The sequence below is a fragment of the Lampetra planeri genome, chromosome 16 (assembly GCF_965212315.1).
Source record: "Lampetra planeri chromosome 16, kcLamPlan1.2.h2, whole genome shotgun sequence".
NCBI lineage: Eukaryota > Metazoa > Chordata > Hyperoartia > Petromyzontiformes > Petromyzontidae > Lampetra > Lampetra planeri.
The window spans coordinates 7,834,945-7,859,218 of NC_136122.1; the positions used below are offsets into that span (position 1 = coordinate 7,834,945).

The window sequence follows — 24,274 nt, forward strand, 5'->3', positions numbered from 1 at the left end:
TAGGGCGTGGTGGGATGTTAACTTCCTCACCTTGTATGCGGGAGGTCGTGGGTTCGATCCCAACCCTGACGCCTGTATATTTGGAGTTTGCGTGTCTCTCTATTTCTCCATGGTGGCATGGATTTTTCTCCGGGTCCTCCGGTTTTCCCCTCCACATTTATAATCAACATCACGCGTTTGGAGTATAAACTGCGAGAAATGTCCACGTGAATAGCTACTTCGCTGGGCTATCATTTGTGGCCGGGTCTCTTCTGAAAGAGAGCTACGTAGTTCAGTGTACCTGGTAAAGTAAAACAATTGCTATTTGGTTCTTTCAATAAAGTGTTTTATCTTGGTGTGTGTCACGCTCGGTGTGTCTCTGTGTGTGTCTCTCTCTGCATGTGTGTCTGCCTGTGTTGTTTCCGTGTCTGTGTTTTATCATTCATTCTTACATGCTTATGTTGCAACTGAAAAGTCGTATTCTATTATTATTTGATTTTATTTTCCACGTGACTTTACCGAAATAACCAACGAGTAATTCCTGCAGTCACGAAAACTTCGAATCTAGTTTGTAAAACAATTGCTTATATATTTAAGCGAACTCCAACGCCATCTGTGTGGTGAGAGAAAAAAAGTGCATATTGTCTGAACAAACACACGTTTCGTCTGGCTCATTAATTTTGACTGGCAACCCTGAAGGAGATGGGCAAGAGGTGATTGTAGAGGTGACAGCAACGTTGAAATTTGAGTCAAATGTTTTTATGCACTGGACAACAGCCATAGATCAAAGTAGCGTAGGCATCGTGAGCACTCTACACACACGCACCTCTGCAAATCTGCGCACTAATGTAATTCAAACATTGCTTCATGTGTGTACTAACTTCTTATATAGCTATGTTAATCTTGGCTGACGATGATGCTGTATTTTCGATAAACAAGATAAAATATATTACTCCAAAACAAATATTGTTGAGGTTTCGAGTGATGCATCGAATAATTGATTGATATCAATACTTAATCTCACGATACATTCATTTTAAAATATCTTACATGTAATGGATTAATGTCACCCCTGGTGCTACTAGAAATGCCACGATTCGCTATGTCTGAAGAAAAAAATAATCGTCGATTTACGAATGGAATCACTGCCCTGAACCTTGACCAAGCCATGAATTTCCCGCAAAATAATTTCTGAATCGCCGCTAGAATCGGCACGCGACGAGTAACAGGCACTCTGACTCGTAGGAACAGGCACGTGGCGAGTAGCCACAGCCATGGCGATAGGTATACTGGATGTGGTGGACCGGGTGGTCGGAAGAGTTTCTGGTCATCGACCCGACCTGGTTTCAATGAAGCCAAAGATGGCAACACCGCGTTCACGTTGAGTCTCCGTGAGGACTGGCACGCATTTCTGAATATGCCCTCCAACCTCGTACGTTTTCCCGAATTGTGATCGCCAACAGCCACAAGAGTCTCGATGCTTTCCTGGAGACAGGAAGCAGAAGCCACTGCAACTCGTGCGTGCTGTTTCTTTTTTGACAAAAACGTTCCGCCTCGACAAATTGCAAAGGGAACACGAAAAAATGGACACGGTGCGCAAATGCACGCGTGCTGTGTTCTTCTAACTGGCCATGCAAAATAAAAAAATGTAAATGTTGTGGTTTCACGCTTCAACACACCGGTGGGCTAAAGCAGTGAACTATTTGTCTTTTGTCAACGTGACACTTTTTTTGCTGATTGGCCGTGTCGGGTGGTGGAGGGTTACGACACATTTATAAATAACGCGATCTAACCCAAAAACGTTGATTATGAATAATACTGGTCGCGAAAGCCTACATGTTAAACTGGCCATGCAACATTACATGCAATTAGTACCAAATAAAACCCAACCTAATGATTACGTACCAGTGCAGCATGTTAATATGACATTTTTTTTAAAAAGCACTGCAATGGACATTAAGCCACAGGATACTATTAATACATTTTATTTCATGCAATGTGTTTTTTTACGACATTGCCCAGACAGCACTAATTGGCCACACACACAAAAAAACGGCTTTACTCTTAGCCAAATGCACATGCGCTTGATCAAACAGACGGAGGTGGGGAGGTTTCCCCGAAAGTTTTGGTTTTAAGAGCAGGTTCAATTACAACAGGAACGTGGAACTGAAACGCAACCGCTGATTTTTGTTGCGTGTGTTTAATGCCGCAGCAGTTAATGTTAAACAAGGGCTCTCACTGTGGCTGTAACACAAGGGGCTACAGGGGCTTGTCAGAGATTCGTTAGGTGTGTGTGTGGGTTTGGGGGAAAGTTTTACTTTACGAGTGAAATGAAACCATGACCTCGGGCGTTCGGGCAGGGAAGGGGGGAATAAAATAAAAGGCAAAATGTGTGAAAGAGCTGTGGTCTTTCCAGGCGTTTTGACAACTTCAGGATGTGTGCGGTTGATGAAAGAAAAAGTTACACAGAGAGAGCCGACGTCAAGACTTTGGGCATTTTGTTTCAGTGTGTGTGTTTGTGTTTCAGTGTGTGTGTGTTTGTGTTTCAGTGTGTGTGTGTGTGTTTGTGTTTTAGTGGGTGTGTGTTGGTTATTCAGTGTGTGTGTGTTTGTGTTTCAGTGTGTGTGTGTTTGTGTTTCAGTGTGTGTGTGTGTTTGTGCTTTAGTGTGTGTGTGTTTGTTATTCAGTGTGTGTGTGTGTTTGTGTTTTAGTGTGTCTGTTTGTTATTCAGTGTGTGTGTGTGTGTGTTTCAGTGTGTGTGTGTGTGTTTGTGTTTCAGTGTGTGTGTGTTTGTGTTTCAGTGTGTGTGTGTGTTTGTGTTTCAGTGTGTGTGTGTTTGTATTTCAGTGTGTGTGTTTGTGTTTCAGTGTGTGTGTGTTTGTGTTTTAGTGTGTGTGTGTTTGTGTTTCAGTGTGTGTGTGTTTGTGTTTCAGTGTGTGTGTGTGTTTGTGTTTCAGTGTGTGTGTGTGTTTGAGTTTCAGTGTGTGTGTGTGTTTGTGTGTGTTTCAGTGTGTGTGTTTGTGTTTTAGTGTGTGTGTTTGTTATTCAGTGTGTGTGTGTGTTTCAGTGTGTGTGTTTCAGTGTGTGTGTTTGAGTGTGTGTGTTTCGGTGTGTGTGTGTTTGTGTTTCAGTTTGTGTTTGTGTTTCAGTGTGTGTGTGTTTTGTGTTTCAGTGTGCGTGTGTTTGTGTGCGTGCAATTATTAACCTGGTGTGTTCAGCTATGCTGAAGTGTACGACAGAAACACGTGTTCATGGTTTAGTGTGCACTCATAATACAATTGGGGCTCGTGAGTCAGTTCGCATAATCATTTTAGTTTCGTACCCGACGTAGAGACTCGTTTATTTTATAGCTGCAAGCTAAGGGACGCAACAACTTTACGGATGCACTTTTAATCGCTAACACCGCCACCGTTTAATGTTGTCTTCAGTACAGAGCGTTCTGTTCTGGCCCTATTACCCACAATGGGCTGATCATATAATCTGGGTGAACGCAGTGTTTCTGAGCAACCTATAAACGGCGAGTATGACAGGTATGGGTGTTGAGTTCATTTGTTAAGCGTGTTATTTTATTATTTCCCTTCTACGTGACTTTACCGAAAGAACCAATAATATGAATTGGATCAATCTCGTTGAACACCTCGCAAAATGGGAGGCGCTCACCAGTTGCGCCTTGTTAAACTCGCAATCCTTGTGAATAATACGAAGCAAAGGTGCAGCTCAAGAGCCGAATGGCTCACAGGGCTATACCTAATAAATGAAACTGAAAACTGAGCTCTGAAGCGTCTTTCTCATGCCACTGCTGGCCAAAGGGCATCTACTGCGGTGCGGGCGGTGGGGGAGGGGGGGTACCAGCGGGTCCGTTCTCCGGGGCATGTTGGCCTACTCTTCCATTCTGGCCAGATGTCTTGGCCAGTGGTCAGAGTGCCCGCTATATACACCCCACCACACGTGAGATGACCACTATACACCCCACCACACGCGAGATGACCACTATACACCCCAGCACACGTGACCTACCGATTGACGAACAGTGGCGTGCCGGTGTTTGCTGCTGGGTGGATATAGGCGGGGAGATTGAGGGACATTGCCCTTTGGTTCAACTGCCATGCCGGTCAGAATGTCGGAGCAGAACGTCAGATTAGATTCGAATGCTCGCCCACTCGTCATTTAGATACCTAAACTAGCTGCGCGTGCCTGGCAACCTACTATTGTCAGACCATTGCTCAAATCTTACCAATTGATCGATGTGTTCTTTTTTATCTCATGAAGTATACCTGATTTGCTGTTGTTGTTGTTGCTGCCTTGCCCAAGCTTGATAAATAAGACGGATATACTTAATGTGTTATTAATTTACTTACGTTTTAGTGACTTGCTTACCATTCTCTCTATTTTGCGCTCCTATCGTTGTTTTTGTCCTGTTTGCTGTTCTAACTTGCTGGCCTGACAACATTGGACATCTGTAAAAAAGAAGAGCTTCATAGCTCATCGGATTCCTCCAGTGTCAATAAATATTCCGATTTTGAACTGCGATGCTAACTGCAGGGATTTCACGAAAATGACAGTAACCGCAAATTGCCTTGGTAATAAAGTTGGGGCTTATGATTCAGTCGTTCGCATTATTACATCCAGCTCCTATACGCGTCTGATGCGAACTGCAGCGGAGTAATTCACACGCACGTATGTACAGTTCATTGAACTTCTTTTACACCGTACGTAGAAAACCGTGGTAATTGGAGGTGCGGCGGGGGGGGGAAGACAACAGACGTAGACACAAAAATCAGTGACAGAATGAAAGCCCCTGTTTTTTTCAGGTATTGTGAGATCGTCACCTTCCCATGGGATGCCCTTGTTTTTTGAGCTGGCAACCCTAATTGAGACAAGGAGTCTTGTATTTGGAAAGATAACAATGTCCTTAATCTATCCAAGAAGGCGTCACCGAGTCACTGATTCTTTGCCTTCATCAGGAATAGCCTTTAAAATGCAAGTAGCCGATCAACTAGTGACCAAATGAAATTAACGAGTGTTTTTTTTTTTGGGGGGGGGGGGGACAGCAAAAGTAACCCTGGAGAAAGAAAAAAAAACCGTGGCACGTACGAGCGAGAATAACGCTCGAAGCTCCGCACGGAGAGATTCACTCCACTGCTGTGAATGTCCATGTCCTGGCCACCTCAGGCAGGCGGAGTCCCACAGCCGCACGGCAACGTGGTGCGTTCTCGTGGCGGTCTCGCATCCAAGCCCAGGACCACGTGGCGATATCCGACCTGCTGGTGACTGTGAACTTACAGGTGGATATGGGAACATCTCCAGATACGTGATCCTCAGTCAATCACGACAGTTATACCGTGCACAAATATGTCACTGAACACAACGAATGCGCACCACACCGCTTTACACGTAGTAGTAGTATTAATAATAATAGCAAAAAAGAACAAAAAACACGCGGGATAGTGCTTCACTGCGCTTTAGAAGCAAGCAAATGCCACGCAAGATTAAGAATGCACGACCGCGTGTGAAACGGCGGTGGACGTGTTTTAAACATCCCGTAGGCAGCGACGTCGCGCACAAACACGGCGCTGGGTGAGGGCGGCTAATTATTCGTTCAGGGACGAGATATGTGACGAAGGTCGGACGTGCGATGTTGTACTGCACCGCAACAACAACAAAAACCGACCCAACACTAACCGGGCTCCAAGCACCTGCTTGGCTTGACAAGAGCTCGGTGGATCGGGGGGGGCCAATCCAGGGGAGATTTGATCGCGAGCAAGTGACGCGCGCAAAGTGTTCATCACCACCGCTTGGCCGTGCCAGTCCCAAAACCCGGCCGACGTGACGCTCGCCAAGCCAAGGGGGGCGCTAACTCGAACCAGATGGTGTCCAGGCTTAACTGCTCTTCCCCCCCCACACACACCACCCATCCATCCTCCATCCACGTCTCCCTCCCATCGCTCTCCCCCCACTGTGTGTCGTGTCGTGTCTCTCCACCCCACACCCCCCTCCACCACTTTTAATCTGCAGAATTACACGGGTGGACCACATGGAGCCCGCACCTCCGCTGGGGCGCGCGCATTCTTGCACGGTAACGCAACACCGGCAAATGCGACCTCCCTCCCCCCTCCCCCAGCACTCACATGGTGGTGGTGGTGAGGCGGGTGGGGGGAGGCATGGAAAACAAGGTAGCCCCTATTCATTTGCTCTCCCCTTACTCATCATCTGCCAGTAACCAGCATAGTCGCAGTATTTTTTTGTTCACTTGCCAATGACTTTCTCTCCTCCGGCAAGCCTCACGCCCCCAGCCCCCCCCCCCGCCCCCGACTTATGGATGTGACAACTTAATAAATCGTCGCCGCTGCGTCGAGGTTATTCGCGGTTGAGTTTGCTGTACGGTAGGTAGTGTAGCAGGTAGCGCGCTGCGCTAGGAACCCCGGCGATCCCAGTTCCATTCTCGCTCACGGCCAACACCGGTGACGATTATCTGAAACGGCCACGGGCCATCCCCTGGTTCGACTCGGCCTCAAATGAGTACCTGGCGCGGTGTGTAAGCATCACCACTGGGGAGACAAAGGCGGCCGGGCGTGGTGTTGGCCACCCTCGTGTGCTGTGCTGACCTTCATATGTGCTACTTTCTCACAGCACTTGCCCCAACAGTCTGTTCAGGCTGTACGGGTGATCTTTGTCTTTGTTGCTGGATGGCTCTGCCCTCTGATATGTTTTCGGATGGTGCCGGGTGTTGTTTGACGTGGTGTTCCGGCGTGTTCCGTTTCACTGTTTTCAGTTCCAGGAGAAGCACGTGGGCCGGAACGTTGGACATCATGCCAAACAACGTCATGGTCACAACCGGAAAATACACCGAAGAGCTAAACTTAAATATTTTTTACAATTACGGACCGGAAACAGCCACTTGCACTGCGTTTGCATCACACACAGTAAGTTAATTTTTCTGAAATATTTCGAGGATAGAAGCGAGTGTATATACTTTTTTCTCACTATAGGGGAGAGGTATAGTCAGTCAGTGTTTGTACACCGCTACAACTGCGGGCCTAAGGCTACGATATTTTTCGTCGCATTTCAAAACAATTCCTTTAAATCGTCGCGCTCACGTCTGAGCCAGAGCCAGAGTCAGAGGACGTCTGGTGGAAAAAAAACAAACAAAGAAAATAAAATTCCCACAACTATTTTTGTAAATATTACGCGACGTCTAGAGAATGTTTATTGAGCGAAAGAGTTGTTATGCTCTCCCAGTATATATTTTTTCAAAAAAGGGGAAAAGTTGTTGGCCGTGTTCATGCCAGATCTGATAGAAGAGGCATTTACCGTGATCCGAGCCCTGTTCTGGAGGAGGGCTGCACATGTATGGGGCGGGTCACGAGCGTGTTATACTTGCTGCTAATCAGTTATCACTTCATCCATCACGGAGGTTCATGGCTGGGCAGGGACTCCACTCATTACAGCTTACAGCTAACAATATCCGTCCGATGTAAATCAACCCAACATGAACACAGCCCTCGCCAATGTGCGTTTGCTTATTTTCCAGCTACAACGCGCGCTACGCGGTCGCCACGTTCCACGTCAAACTGCTCTGTTGGACCAGGGCATGCTATAGGGGCCATCCATTTAGTAGGTACGCAAAAATCTGTCAAAACTTGACCCCTCCCTCCTCTCTGTAGGCACGCGTACTTTTTACACCCCCCCCCCCCCCGAATCCTATAGAACGGCCGATATTTAATCGACGCAGAAACGATCAAGGATGAATAATATTAACGTGTTTAAGCAAACAGATAGTCCACCGCCGGCTACATTAAAGAATAAAGTCGCGTACCTTGGCCACTTATTTTGCTGAGCTGCGTGATAGCTGCAGTCAGGGGGGCATACAAGTGACACCTCTCCCACAGTCCCACTTCTCCCGGCAGGACTTGTTGTCTGACAGCTGAAGACACTGAACTGTGGCTCATTTGAAGGCCAATGTAGACAAATTATTATCGAGGCTTCACCCCCCCCCCCCCGTTTCCTATGCTTACGTACATTGTCAGTACGACCCCCCATACGCAAGCGTACGCATTTGGGTTAACCCCATCCCCTCCCCCCTCCATGCTTACGTACTAAATGGATGGCCCCATGCGTTGTGCACTGCATACATGTATGTCAGCACACTTTTAGTACAACAATAATACTCATTTCTTATTTACCCAGGAAAGCCACACTGAGTCTCATTACTTTTCCAGAAGAGTCCTGAATTGCGATTATTTGGCCAACACCGGCGACAATGTACGTGTTTAGCTTTGGGGAGAAAACCAGAGAAACCAGAGACAACATATGTGTAAGAGGAGGAGAACATACAAACTCCACACGGGAAGGTGCCAGAGTCAGGAATTGAACCCAGGTGCTTCTTGCTGTATTCACTATTTCGATTTAAAGCTTTCGTGACTGCAGGGATTCATCTTCTTGGTTCTTTCGGAAAGAACCAAGAAGCGGTATTCACTATTGTTACCACTTGCACCACTCAATGCGAGAGGGTGTCTTAATAATGCACGACGCCATTAAATATGAGTCCAAGTACATTACATAAAGTTGAACAAAAAGTGGAATACTGCTCAACGGGCCGAGTGATTGATTTCCCTGTGACATGAAATAACAGTGCTCGTGAATATGTTCACAAAACTCTTACGGCAAAAAGCAAGGGGACATTTTGTTTGAACATTTCATATGAATGATGGCAAACGCTTGACAGAGGTTAGGATAGAATTTCAAACAGTGGCCTTGAAAGTAAGCAAAGCTGCCTATGAGTATTTTCTGCCACCTCTAATCGGCCTGGGTTATAAACAATTTTACTCGAGTGGCAAAGGGTCGCCCCTCTTCTGAAAGTCTTTTGTGGCCAATGAATTTCCCAAAGAATGCACTCCCACCTTCAGGAATGGCAAGAAGACCGATTGCATTGTGGCTGAAGTGAAGAGATCCCACGAAAAGTGTATCCTGTCGAGGTAGCCCACTCGTGTCTCTCCCTAAGCCAAATCAACTTCATTTCTGGGCCCGATTATACATTTACTTACTATTCTTCAAATAAACAAACATATTTCTGCATAAAATAAATTGAGTAAATATGTATTGCTTCCACTGATAATTCGTTTGTTTTAATTACATGCACACATCAATGAGTGATTTAACAAATATAATTAATTTACATAAGCGTGTCCATCTACTCCTGCATAAAGGCCCAAATGGGCTGGTCATGGAAGTTTTGTCATCACACTTCACTTACCCACCGATGTTAACCATGGCCAGAAAACAAACTCAGGTCACCAAATTCAAAGTACAGTCAAGAAAACAATGCTTTCTCACCCCACCCAAAAATGTATAGTAATACATTCAACATTATTAATAGCATCTTAACGATACATTGCTCATAAGAGATGACGTGAAACTTGAAATGAATGTGATATGAAGTGTTAAATATACTTTATTCGTGTTATTGTACAATGGGTGGCCAAAACACTTTGGGAAACGTCGTGAGAACGTCGTGAGAATTTTTATTATGTTTTATTTTTATTATTATTTTTATTTCCCTTCTACGTGACTTTACCGAAAGAACCAAGAATATGAATCCCTGCAGTCACAAAAGCTTTAAATCGAAACTTTGAGAAAGCTTTGTAAACTTACGTTAAACTTTTTCACCATCGTCGTTAAAACCATTAATGCACCGCATAACGAAGGATGGTTATAACCTGGCACCTGCAACTTTTGTAGACACGTTTTGTTTCATTGCAAAATCTTCCGCTGTAAAAAATAACACTGGAAAATAAAAATACATGGCCCGTGAATAGTTACGTACGAATAACATTGGCTCACTCGTTGCAGATTATAGAGTCACGGTGATTTAGACAGGCACTTAAATAATGTAACGTCCCACAAAACACCACCAGCAGTATATCATCCTCTCACCTTGTGTAGATAAAACATTATATTCTTAATATTGCATTGGCAGCGGTGCAAAAGCACAAATGGCAAAAATTCAACACATTCGTTAATAACCACTGCCTTAAAAGGAAACAAATAACTAATAGGTTACATTTCAGAAAATTCCCCTTCTTTAAATAAGATGCCAATTGCCCCAAACGCCACCTACGATATATACAGTATATCGTAGGTGAAACCATGGTGGCGAGATGTTAACCACCTCGCCTGGTTAACATTAGGTCGTCGGTTCGATCCCGACCTGTGTATTTGGGGTTTTAATGTTCTCTCTCCCCGTGGTCGCGTGGAATTTGCTCCAGGCCCTCTGGGTTTTCTCTCCACATTTTAAAAACGTGCGTTTAGAGTTTTTGGCTGATATAATTTTCCACGTAAGCCACTTAATTGGGCTAACATTTGTGGCCAGGTCGCTCAGTTGGCCTTAGCTGGTAAAAATACAAAAACATCGTTCAGTTTATATAAATATATTTTTCCTTTTAGGGCAGTGTTATTGACGAATGTGTTGCATTTCTGTCTGGATAAGTCATTTTGTCGAAACTAAACTTTTTATTTCACCAGGCAAGGCCACTGAGCTATATAGCTCTTTTTCAGAAGCAGTCTGGTGATCACAAATCATTGCTCAACGAAGTGGCTTATCACGTGGAAATGTATAGCAACCAAATACTCTAATAAAAGTTTGTCGATTATAAATGTGGAGGGAAAGACCGGAGGAGCCGGATAACAATCCACGCGACCACGCGGAGAGAGAGAGAAACATGCAAACTCCAAATATACAGCAGCAGGCGTCAAGGGGTCAGGATCGAACCCACGACCTCCCGCAAACCAGGCGAGGCAGTTGACGTCCCTGCAAGAACTTGACACGCTGACAAATCGCCAATGCACAGCTACAACAACGAACGAACAAGCGAGCGAGCGAGCGAGCAAGTTAGTGGTGGTTAGTAAAGCTGTAACTCACCGTGGCGAAGTGGGAGGGGGAAGAATTCAGTGCTCGAGGATGGAACCTTGCTGGGTGATTGCCTTGTGCATTGAGCAGCAGCAGCAGCAGCCCGAGTGGTGTTAGCAGCGAGAGTGGCTCCAAACGGGAAGCACGTGTCGATGCCTCTCCCTGTGTTCTTTGGCAGCGAGTGGCGGTGCAGAGAAAGCTCTGAAGGAGGCGGGGGTCCAGGCGATGGGGGGGGAGGCAAGAGGCGGTTTCACATCGCAGGGAAAGGCAGACGCAGTGCCCGTTACTGCTGTTGCTGTTACAGTAGCGAGCGGTGGGAGGGCACTCAAGATAATTTGCGATCATCAATAATCCGGCTTGTCTCATGCCTCGTCTGTTGTCCCTTCTGTCGTTCGTGAAGGAAATTATCAATCACCGTCTTCCTCTGTAACCAGGTTTAAGTGCTACCCCTTCTGCAATGCTGCCGGGCGTAGTGGTTATCGCACACTCAACTGGACTTGCAGCAATTACGATGTTTTGTACCGTGGTAAAACATTTATTTATCTCTTCCAATGTTATGAATGACTTGGATAACATTGTACCGGTAGCTGGCCGGATAGGATGAAGAGAAACCAGACGTCACCGGTTTGGTTCGATCTTCAGGCACAGCAGTTGAAATAATGCGGCAAGTTTATTTAAACTACCTCGCCTGGTATGTAGGAGGACATGGGTTCGATCCCGACCCTGACGCCCGCTGTATATTTAGAGTTTGCATGTTCTCCTCGTGATCGCGTGGATTTTTCTCTGGGTCCTCCGGGATTTCTCTCCCCAGTTAGAGTCAACGTGCGTTTAGAGTATTTGGCTGCTATAAATATCCACACGATGAGCCACTTCGTTGAGCTATCATTTGTGATAGCCAGGTCACTTCTGAAATAAAAGAGCTATATATATAAGCTCCGTGGGTCTTACCTTGCAAAATAAAACATAGTTTAGTTTTGAGTTTAAATTCCCACTGCCTCTGTTCCGTCCGCGGTGTAAATGGGTGCAACCACACAGTGAGTCGACCGGCAGTTCAACAGCAGTTTACTCCAATCTCTCTCACACCTCCGATACGTGTCAAGGTTGGTTACTTTACAGCGTGAAAGAAGTTCAACGTGCAGATGTACACTCCCAGATTCCTGGTCAGTGTGGAAGAGTAGGCCAAACGCCCTCCGGAGGGGCTCGCTGGAGCGCTCTTTCTCGTGGAGGCCTTTCCGCCAGCAATAGCAAGGCCAAGCAACGTTTAAGGCCGTACCCTAGCTCCTGTATTTATACTTTGTCTAATGTCTACTCTTATGTTCTAATTGTGCAGGAAATATTAACCCCCCCCCGCACACACTTTATCTATAACCGGGGTTAAAGACTAGCACAGGCGGATCGGTGTTGAAAACAGGAATGAGCATAATCGACGACGAACTTTACAATGTTGATAAATGTGTCTGCCACTTGCCATTATCTCCGCGGGCAATCTACGTGCACCGTATGATTATTATGGGACCTTTTCAGTGTGATGCATCTGTCTGCCATTAATTACGCCCTTGGCCTATCTCATGGTCCATCTGTTCATCCGCTCGCTAACCTATAAACACAGGTCCCCCCCTTCGCTTGTCGGCTTATTTACCGCGACGGTAGCTATTACACGCACGGCATCTGCGTGCCCGTGACAAAGCAGACAGAGAGCACGCCTCGCATACAGAATACTCGAGGACTTCGATGGCGTTCAGCGAAAATTAAATATAAAGCGGCACGGAATTTAATGCAGTCGTTACTCGCGCTAACATTAGCCCTTTCACTCAATTACTGGGACAACGCAATTTCATTATCTTCGAGCGTCTTCGGAAGCCCGCTTGCGTTTGTTGTCAATTCCAGTGAGGCTTAACGAAGTTGACGGGTCCCGTTTCTCAAGGGGACGGTCAAATCTGCAGGGCATCCAGGGCCTATTCAGTGGGGATGCGACGAATTCAGCCACTTGAGCTCGCACGCAGCGAGTGACATGTGTTGTGTGTGTGTGCCGAGGAGCCTTTACTGCAGTTCGCTTCAAGCGAGACCCACTTTGATGGCACCAATATTTGTGGCGTTTTGAATGAAGGTGTACAGTTGTAGCGGGAGGCGTGTGATTAGCACGGTGCTGAGATGGCAGGTTAATTTTAAGAGCAATTTCCACGATGTAAAACACATTCCCTCCATCCATTTGAAAGCTCGTTTCTTTAGAAGCGATTTTTTTATGTTTAGTTTGTTGTCCTTCCCTCGCACATCCCATTTGCACGGTTGGCTATATATGGTGCGAAATAAGTTCAACGTACATTCACGCAATTTAACTGCTTTGGAAGCGGTGGCAGGCAGAAAGACTTACGTGGAGTGATCGTGGTGAGGTATTTTAAGCGAGGAATGTCGACTCAAAATGTGCAGAACACAAACTTCTCGAATTGTGCAACTTTAATGAACAGCGGTAAATGACTATTTCATAATGCATGCTGCTGCCATTTGTACTTGTGCATTTTCAAACTTAATAATGAAAATGTATAAAGCGCCCTCAAACAATCATCTTACCATTATTTATACCCAGGTGAGAGTGTATTTTAAGGGAGACATATTTTTGTCATGCAAATTAAATTTTATCACAAATGTGTGCACCATTTTTGAAAGAAGAAATCTGATTACATAGCTTGTTTACCGACATCTGTTACGATAGATTTCAAAACATGATTACAAAATTACCCTCATCACGTTACGTGTCCGAGTTTTACAATGGGTAGAGTGCTTGACTCACAATAGCGAGGTTACAAGATCACATCCTGGGTGGGGCGGGTCAAATCAGCTCATTATCCCTCCACAGTGAGTGATACGAGTACCACCTTGTTAGAAGTCAACAGTGATTTTTCCTTTTGGAAAGACTTGTCTCTGCCATGTGAATGTGGAATTTCAACCACTCTATCCAGGGCAGCCGATGAAAATGAGCATCACCCCCTTGTTTGAGCACAGATACAATTTGCATGACAACACTACGAAAAAAACCAACCCTCATCTGCGTGACATATTTTCAAAAAAATGAAAAATGAGTCATTTCCCCCCCAGATTTATCCCGATAGTGCTCTCCGTGTCACGCCGCAAGACGGAGTGTCAATGCGGATCTCTCGCGGAGCAGTGCAACTCCTCGGGTTAGAGAAACGCCCGAGGAAGTGGACATCACAGCGCTACTTCTGAGACCCGTTCAAATGATCTCTAAGTCTACGCTGTAGAGAGCAGCACTTTCACACCCACTCTGCACAAGAGAGTAATGTTAGCATAGAGGTCAAACTCATATTTTATTCTCAGAGCTGGAATTTAGACGGATGCAGTGCAAGAACCAAAATTGAACGAGATGGGTTGACTGTACCATCATTGGGGTGACCGGGCTGAGACCATCAACCCACCGACACTTGAGAACCCAGATTAAATCACAGACGACTGTCTCGATTCAAACCCAGGATATCAGTGGAACCAGCCCATCACTCTGACCTCTAAGCCATTTAGCCACCCGCGAAATAAACACGACTTTTATGAAAGTTTGACCTTTTTTAAAAAGAGGCTGCCGTGCGTATTGGTGTGGAACGCTGAGTCTCAGCGGTGATGTTTTTAAAGCAACTTAATGAATCGATGGTCTCACCGTGGACTGTGGCCAATTGGCGGTGGCCAGCAGCAGTCACGTCTTGATTAAAAGGCTCCGAGCCCCGCAGGCTTCAGGGCAGCGTTAATTAAGGGAAGTGTGGGGGCTGTCAGGGGCCACAGCAGGTGGTCAGGCGCTACAGATGCGGAGTCAAAAGGTCAGCGGCCTGCGGGGAGCCCCACGTGACCAATGCGCAGCTCAAGGGCATCCTGAGCCAACACGCGCACACACAAAAAAGAGCAATAAAACGTCTTGGAGAGAAGAAACAAAAACCCCACCAGAAGGGTCATTTTGATTTACCTTTGTTAACAGCTGTAACACTCAAGCCGTCGCTGTGCGGCACAGTTTTCCCCGCGATGAATGGATAGGTGGCGTGGAGCGAGACCGTAAAGGACAATTGGTATTCGATGAATAAAAATTACATTTGTAACGTTTTACCAATCCACGGCTGGATAAAGCCCCCCCCCCCTGCCGCCTCCCCCTCCTCCCCATGCTGTGTCGGTCATGGGGAACGTTTTAATATTTGACCATACTTCACCATGATGGTTGATGTGGGATGATAGATGGGGGGGTGGGGGTGGGTGGGCTGACAAGTTGAAATATGACTCGCCACTGATGTCACCCTTGGCCGGATTTCATTCTCAGGTCTGATTTGCGCTAACCACTGTGCCACCACTCCACCGCATGTGTACTGGACAGTGTTGTTCTCCTGTGACGCGTGTTGTTTTCATCACGCGAATTGTATAGAACGCGATTGAGCGAACGGAACTACGTCGCGCGAGTAGGAACAAGGCGTTCGTGCGGCTGCCTCGGCGCAGCGTCACGCGAGTCGGGATGCTGCTGGATGCTTCTAGACGCTACCCACGCGCCTCGGTCTTTGTTCAGCCTGCGTACGCGTGTCACGCGCTATCGCGGACTGTGCTTTACCCGATGTTATGGATTTGTTGTTGTAACGAGGTTTTTCCATAACGTGGTTTTCCTCGGGAACGCAACGACCGCGTTATCAGTCTGGATATGTTCATTGAAAGCCTAATCTTAAATCGCGAAATTAGACTGTATATGTTCATTGAAAACCTAATCTTAAATCGTAAAATTAAACGTGTTCTCGCCATGAAAGGTGCACTTTTCAACAGACTGTGGTCACAAATGAAATTATTTACGTCAACGTAACTTCGTGGAATTATGTTCATGCCCGTCGTATGCTACACGCATGTGTGTACAATACCGCGAGTTGGACTTATTTATATATTTATATTTTACAAACGATCTTTCGACACGAGCTAAAAAGAGTGCAGTGGTGATGAGCAGGAGTGCTTTTTTAAGGACCGCCACTGTCATCACTTGCAACAAGCCTTGTATATTTATAAATCATCCATCACAAAATTTGGGTGGTCACTTTTTTAGCCTTTGCAAACCGGAGCATATTCTTCGTGTGTGACCTCATTAACTTTAACGATTCGGGGGGTCACAATTTTTTTTTTCGTGAATTGATTCTTATTCTCGGCCATTGTTGATCATTTAAGTGCCTCAGGTGGATACAGAGGTCACGTAAATCGATTACCATCCATAGAACAGAAATGACTCTCAAATGATCGGTTCTCACAAGCACAATTTTACACGTTGTATTGTGAGCGCAAGGCTCAATAATAATCAACGAATCGATACTTCACTATATCCCTGATATATATATGATGAAAATGGAATGCCTGCAGTTTATAAAAAGTGTGCCTAAACTCACACACCGTTTTAATATTTGACGTGATGTTTGATTTTTGTGGGCAGAATGAGGTCACATTTATTTCATTCATTACCCATAACCCACGACGGGGGGGGGGAGCGGTGGTTCAGTGGTTAGCACACTGCGCTATTATGAACTCAGCAGTGGATTGACCATGGCTGATTGCTTTTAATGACGATGTCTGTAAGAGGGGGGGGGGGGGTGCAGTGGTGAGGGCACTGCACTATGAATCCGGGAACATAAGTTAAATTCCTGACCAAGGCTCGCATCAGTGATGAACTGGCCCTGGATACCCCTCCTCCACCAAGCCACGTTAACCAGCATGGTGAAGTATGGTTGACTGGCATGGCTCTGGTAGGCCTTCATCCAAGTGGCGGTTGGATAAAGGTCTGTACATATTTTATTGTATTTTTAAGGCAGTATTCTATGGCGTGTGGCAATGTGTTCAGGAGCTACATGCCAATGTCGAGGTCTGCAAGCTACGAGAAGGCTTCAGGAGAGAGTCCGTGTCGTTTTGTTATTCCTGTTGAAGGAACGCAGCCTACAGCGTGGTCCACATGTCTTGTGCCCCCACCCCCGTGCCCCCCCTGCCCTCTCCCCCAATTAATTGACCACTAATACAGTCTTCTTGGTTCTTTCGGTAAAGTCACGTAGAAGGGAAGTAATAAAATAATAGCCGGCTACTTGCGTTGTGGCCGAAACGTCGTGAGAATAATTTTATTATGGTTTATTTTTATTATTTTATTACTTCCCTTCTACGTGACTTTACCGAAAGAACCAAGAAGATGAATCCCTGCAGTCACGAAAGCTGTAAATCACTAATACAGTATTAGTTTTTCCCTTTGCATATTCATTTCTGTTTCAAATACACCTTACTTTAGACACAAGACATCTGGACCAACCTATACAGTGGTGTACTGTACGGTCGAAAGTGTGGACTACGAGTTCCATGTGAATCACTGATGCGACGGTACAACTGGACTCAATAACAAGTATAACCCGTAAAAACAAAGTTTTTCACTATAAATCCTTTGTATGCGTGGCATCGGGGCGGCTAGAGTCCTCTCGTCCTCTGGCTTGAGATGGCTGCCACCTATGGGTCAGATGGTTGTCTGGCAGCATTAAATAATTGGTAATTAAATATTTTAAAAAAATTCCCTAAACAGTGTAAAATTTTGGAATTTTTTTTTCACGAAAATGCATTGTCACGCACAACGAGTCTGTGTGCAAAATGTCAGCTCGATTGGATCACTGGAAGTGGGTTAAAAACTACCGAAATATTTGCACGGTCCTAAGCAAGCAAGCGAACTTAATATAAAGGATTAAAAAAAAAGAAAGCTTCGTCGTGTTTTAATTTGACTACTTTTCTGAATGTTGTGCTAAAAACGTTGGCACTGTCCCATACCTCTGCGCACATCCGCATGTGCATTGCACACATGCGGAGGGGAAAGGAAAGGTGGAATATTGGCGAGAGTGCGATTAAAATAACTCACACACACACTAACTCAGCTCTGACCCGCATCCCGTAATGTGCGGTGCACATTTTAGAAGGGAGAGTGTAATTCCAACGCACGTGACACCACCGCATGTTTTGATCATCTCCGCGCGTGGGGGCGAGTGATAGTAGAACACCAGTTAACATAAGAAAACACAGATGTGCAGGCAGAGAGCCAACATTCCTAACCCTAGCCTGTCCATCACATTGACTTCCCAGAGTATATTTTCACAGCAGAAGCATAATAGTGGCATTTAAGTATGGCATTAACATTCCACCAACGGCAGAAGGGATGATTGAGGGTGAATAGCGTGGACTCTTGCTTAGCCTTGGGTTTGTTAAGCCATTCGCAAGCACGTAATACGTTTTATGGTCCATCATTTCAGTATATCTGTGCACATTGCTTTCAGTTCACTTTCGCACTGCCTCATTTGCGCTTGTAAATGCAGTACGGGCTGCAGGAGGTCCACTGCGATTCCCCTTTCATAAATTACTTGCAGAGATTTCACCGAAGCCGTGTGTGTTCAAATGTGATGTCTCATTACTAAACGAAAACTATTTGAAACCAAACGTTTTTCTTTCTTCTACCAGGTAAGGCCCACTGAGCTGTACAGCTCTATTCCAGAAGCGGCCTGGTCACAAAGCACAGCGCAAAGAAGTGGCTTATCACGTGGGCATTTATATAGCAGCCAAATACTCTAAGCGCACGTTTGTAAATGTGGAGGGAAAAACCCAGAGGACCCGGAGAAAGATCCACGTGACCACGGAGAGAGAGAGAGACACGCAAACTCAAAATATACAACAGCAGGCGTTAGGGTCGGGATCGAACCCATGGCCCCCTCCTAATCAGGGGAGGTAGTTAACATCTCGCCAACTTTTTTTTTTACATAATCAACGTTTTTGGGTTAGATCGCGTTATTTATAAATGTGTCGTAACCATCCACCACCCGACACTGCTAATCAGCAAAAAAGTGTCACGTTGACAAAAGACAAATAGTTCACTACTTTAGCCCACCGGTGTGTTGAAGCGTGAATCCACAACATTTACAACCCACAGCAACAACAACAACAGGAAAGAGTGCCATGGGTAGGGAACACTTGTGTGTGTGTGTTAGTTCTGCAGTAGCGGTTAAATATCACGTGCAAATATCCGGCTTAATACAACAAAACAAAAAAACCAGCATGTGCTTATTCGTTGTAGGATTTTGAAACGTGGCTCTTATCACATCCCAGGCTGATGTAAATGGTAGAGCAGATTAGATAAGCTGACTTAGCAGAATTATGAGGTCGTCTTAATAATTTCCACCTCGTTCACATAAAAGCTTGCATATGAAATAGAACGCAATGGAATTTGTGGAGTGGCCAAGGAGGGCTTCTCTAGACAAAACACATACAGACATGCAGATCAGCCACTTACCATGCGCACAGATCGTGCGCCATTAAACATTGTGCTTTGCATATGATAATTTACCCAGACGAAAGCCACTGCAGATTAATGGTCTCTTTGAAAGCGAGGCACGGCCAACTGAATTATGTAATGGCAGTACTATTTTTTTTCACAATTAGTGACTGACACGTAGGCTTTCGCGACCAATGTTATTCATAATCAACGTTTTTGGGTTTAGATCGCGTTATTTATAAATGTGTCGTAACCCTCCACCACCCGACACGGCCAATCAGCAAAAAAGTGTCACGTTGACAAAAGACAAATAATTCACCACTTTAGCCCACCGGTGTGTTGAAGAGTGAAACCACAACATTTACAATTATTATGAATTAATTATTATGAATTAGTGACTACTGAGTTTGGCCTAGGAGTTTAATCCACAGCGGTCTGCTTTGCTGAGTAACGTCGGGCGTTACCGTATTACTATTATAATTAAGGTCTCTAATATATACACACGCACACGATAGCAGATGGTGCACTCTGATTTTTAAATTAAATTACTGAATGAGGAGGACCATTAAATGTCTCATTAACCTGTAATTACTCATCGGTTGCCTTGGATGGTGCAGACAGCTTAGAGATTTATTTACTTTTCACATTTACAAGGAAAAAAACCTCCCTATTTCCTCAGATTTTTGGGAGGGATTGGCTAATCTCCATATTAATTAAAATGAAACGGGGTTAAACTAGGGTGAAATGTTACGATCATCGATGTGGAAATTCGCACAAGTAAACCCGTAAAAACAAAGTTTTTCACTATAAATCCTTTATATGCGTGGCAGCGAACTTAATATAAAGGATTTAAAAATATATTCGCCTGTGGAGGACGCGGGGATCGATCACGCGACCTTTGGCATGGGAAGCGAGGGCGCTACCAACTGCGCTACTCCGCCACGGCCTGTGGAGGGGTTACGCTCTGGGCTCTTACACTGTGACGTTCAGCCAAAGCCATGAATGAGTTATATTTGAATATATGTAAAATACAAAAATTTTGCCTAAAAAGTGTAAAATTTTGGGAATTTTTTTTAACGAACATTAATTGTCTCGCACAACGAGTCTGTGTGCAAAATGTCAGCTCGATTGGATCACGGGAAGTGGGTTAAAAAACGACCGAAAGATTTACACGGTCGTAAGCAAGCAAGCAAGCACGCAAGCAAGCAAGCACGCAAGCAAGCGAACTTAATATAAAGGATTTAAAAACTCTGCCTTGCAGTCGTTCACGTGGAATAGAATCAGAATTTCTATATTTCTTTTCACCGGCGGAATCCGATGAGCTACAAAGCTTTTTTTTCTCGCAGGTGTCCAGCAGTACAAGTTACGAATTCTTTTTTGAAACGTCGCCACGTTTTACAAGCGGCGTGCCCCGCGCGAGTGCAAATGAGCGACGGCGTGAAGACGAAATGTTACGCGCGGACACAAATGCCAAGTGTGAGCGCCGTCTTAGCCGAACGCCTTTTTAAATCCTTTATATTAAGTTCACTTGCTTGCTTGCGCGCTTACGACCGTGCAAATCTTTCGGTCGTTTTTTAACCCACTCCCCGTGATCCAATCGAGCTGACATTTTCAACACAGACTCGTTGTGCGTGACAATGTATTTTCGTGAAAAAATTTTTTCCAAAATTTTACACTTTTTAGGAAAATTTGTTGTTCATATTTAATTTAAAATACCAATGTGATAAAAATGAAACTCTTACTCAAGAAAAACAGAAATGAATAATAAAATAAAACCAATGCCACTCATATAAAGGATTTATAGTGAAAAACTTTGTTTTTACGGGTTAATTTTTTAGCTGTCGCGGATGGATCATCGTCAACGTTGCGGCTGAGAAATCGGGGGCTCGCATTCACACTCCACCCGCTCCGCAGCGACGGCCCGAGCAAGCAGAGCGCCAACATCTGCACACAAAAAAAAAGCTTAAACGGATTCGTACATGCACTTTGAACGGAACCGTTTGAAGTCCAGCTGTGCGCTAAATAAGGGGATGACGGATGGAAATCCACCCCGAAGACGGAATGCAAAACCCATCCTACGGTTACTGCTGCCCATTGATGTGGCACACGCGGGTAATAATCCTTGACATTTAAATGAAAAACGTAACCTTCAGCAAAATGTTTGGGTAGATAATAAAGGGAAAATAAATGCTGAAATAACATTGTAAATGTGCACCACGCATGCTCTTGCATGCATATATGTCGATATACGCACACACATAAATGTGCATGTACTTATCGTTTTATGGGTTGATACACTAGAAAAAGGAAGCTTAGGGCAGGTCAAGTTTTTTTTATTTCCAGCAATAGACCCCCATAAAACTCCACCTCTGAAGACACAGGCCCTGTGTTCCAGCGACGTTGAACAACACCCGTGTGTAGATTTTCGCGGACGTGCTGTGTGGTTCGGGTTGAAGAGTTGTTGTTGTTGTTGTTGTTCGCTGAGCTTGTGAGCTTCTTGGAGAAGAGGAAGCTACGCGGGCATCGTGCCGAACAACACGCACGAGGACCCGAAACACATCGGAAGAACTGTTGAGCAAGTTCGGAGAGCCACAACTAACGACGGACACCACATTGCTCAATTAATAAAAATATGAATTGACATTTATAATGCGTAATTCGTCCAAGGATCTCAGTTGCGCCATGCACGAAGTTAGAAAATATAAATAGTACAGAGTCCAGAATCCACTGGTCACACTTGGGAAGTGTAGGCCAGGCGCAGCTGGCGAGTCTCGAGAGAAGACGTAGACCAGGTGAGTGACCTCGACTCTATGACCACAGGTGGCAGTGCGTTCCATAGTCTTGGCGCAGCGCATGCAAGAGGCTCGGTGACACCAGGTGCAGAGTCGAGTTCTCGGCACATGGAGCAGATGCAAATTGGCGGATCGGACAGCTCGTGACGGTACGTGCGAGTGAATGAGCTGTTGAATGTAAAATGTTGCAAGGCCAGATTTGAAGCTTTCGTGACTGCAAGGATTCATATTCTTGGGTTTTTTCGGTAAAGTCACGTAGGTAAATTTTTTTTTAATTAATTAAAGTAAAATAAAAATAAAATAAAAATCACGACGCTTCGGAGGCAACACAAGCCTCGGTCTTCAGGTGGAACCGTCACAGCACGCTCGCTGTATCAAGTCATTTACTTGTCATTTACTTGATACAGCTATCGTGCTGTGACGGTTCCACCTGAAGACGGAGGCTTGTGTTGCCTCCGAAACGTCGTGATTTTTATTTTATTTTTATTTTACTTTTATGAATTTTAATTTTTATTTTTTACCTACGTGACTTTACCGAAAAAACCCAAGAATATGTTGCAAGGCCGTTTAAGGCCCTCTGATGTTAGCAGCAATACTTTAAATCGCACCGTAAATTGAGTTGGAAGCCGATGCAGAGGTGTTATTATCGGGGTAATGTGCTCACGCGAACGAGGTTCGTGTGAGCATCCTGGCGGCCGGCCGGCTGCGTTCTGGACCAACTGCAGTCGGCCCAAGACCTTGGTTCGGAACCCCGAGTAACAAAGCTTCGCAATAATGAATGCGAGATAAGACAACGGCGTGCACCTTCTAAGTCAGTAGGTGACAATGCGATGTAGGCGGGGCAATGTTTCTAAGGTGGAAGAAGGAGAGCCGGACCACCTTAGAAACGTGTGCATTGAAGGGGAGTGAACGGTCAAATAACACCCGAAGGCTATTAACCACTTTCACGGGACAAGTGGGTGCATTGTCAATTTCCAGTTTAAACGCCTCAACTGTTTTGGAGATCCGATGAGATGCTGGGCCCCCTTCACCACGAGGTGCCTCATTCGTGGGAAGCTGTTTTTGTTGTTGTTGTTGTTTCACCATACTTCACCATGCTGGGCAGTGTGGTGACTTGATTTGAGCTGTCCGATCCGCCTATTTCTCTCTCTCTAAAATTTACCAGGCCCTGATAGGTCCATTCGCTCTTTCTCGCCTTCAGTCGCTTCGGGGTGGATATTCACACAACTACAACTCTCTATAAAATTACCAGTCTTGTTGAGTCTTTCATTGGCATGCTAATTTCTCTGCTCCAGCAGCTGCTCCAGCAGACCCACCTCTCTCTCTCTGCCCCCCCCCCCTCTCTATTTAAGGCCTCAACACAGAGGCATTGAGTCTCTGTGTGTCTATGTTGTGTCTCTCTCTCTGTGTGTCTCTGTGTGTGTCTCTCTCTGCTTGTGTGTCTGTCTGTGTGTCTCCGTGTCTGTGTTTTGTCTCTCTCTCAAATTTAGTTCTACCTGATGACGGTTGCTTGTGTTGCAATCGAAACGTCGTATTTTATTATTTAATTTATCTTCTTTCTCCGTGACTTTACCGAAAGAACCAAAGAGCCAACATGGCAGTTCAGACATATATCACTTGCCACTGGTGTTAGCCGTGCCTGGGAATCAAACTCGGCTCGCCCTGTTCATCGTGCGTCGGCGGAGTAACCACGGCACCACCGCTCCAGCCCTGTATGTTATCGCTGTTTAACGTGAAACAATTGGGCCCTCTGCCACCACCATACGTTCCGAAATAGATATTTTCCTAATCGTGTGCAATAGAAGAATAAGAGTTTTTTTTGCATATTTGTGGTGCAACAATGAAATGATTGTTTATTTTATGTAATCAACAGACAATGAATTGTAGTTGCAGATTTCAAAAAATAGCACATAGTGAGATATCTGTGGCCGCGAGGTTTAAGTCCGTGTAAGGTCTTTTGTAAACTTTCAGATAATATTTAAAGTATGTAACGATGCACCCACACCTCCAGCAATTTCATTAATTTCACAATTTGGAGTCATTGCTTGATTCAATCATTTATTGTTGTGACTGCCATTTGTATCTGCCTCATGCGCACAGGCTAACCTAAATGTGGCCTTCATCCAGCAGTAAATAGATCGTGGATGATAATGATGGTTTGATACATGCATTATCTATGACTTAATGTATTGTTACATACCTGATCATTTTCATCTAATCATTGCCTTTGCGCATCTATAGCTCTTTTCCACAGCTCAGGAGGTGCTAGATCGTTTTTTTCTTCCACTGAACAACCCGAGC

At 45.1% G+C, this 24,274-nt stretch overlaps 1 protein-coding gene and 1 long non-coding RNA gene across 5 annotated transcripts in view; one reads left to right on the forward strand and one right to left on the reverse strand.

The window, feature by feature from the left end:
* The window catches only part of TSPAN18 (tetraspanin 18), a 46,547-nt gene extending 35,370 nt beyond the window's left edge, over window positions 1-11,177 (reverse strand). For 2 of the 3 annotated variants that reach the window (XM_078601474.1, XM_078601469.1), the window contains exon 1: window positions 10,898-11,177. The gene's annotated coding sequence lies outside the window, so the exon portion shown is untranslated. Of the gene's footprint in view, window positions 1-5,073; window positions 5,305-10,897 lie in introns of those variants that run through there. The other variant, XM_078601471.1, reaches the window with a different exon arrangement.
* Window positions 5,012-16,301, forward strand: LOC144722988 (uncharacterized). Of its 2 annotated transcripts, XR_013586122.1 has the most exons (3): window positions 5,012-5,264; window positions 5,995-6,055; window positions 6,752-16,301. It is a non-coding gene; the product is annotated as an uncharacterized LOC144722988 (long non-coding RNA). The 2 variants fall into 2 exon arrangements; XR_013586121.1 differs by having other exon boundaries at window positions 5,012-6,055.
* The last annotated feature ends 7,973 nt before the right edge of the window (window positions 16,302-24,274 follow it).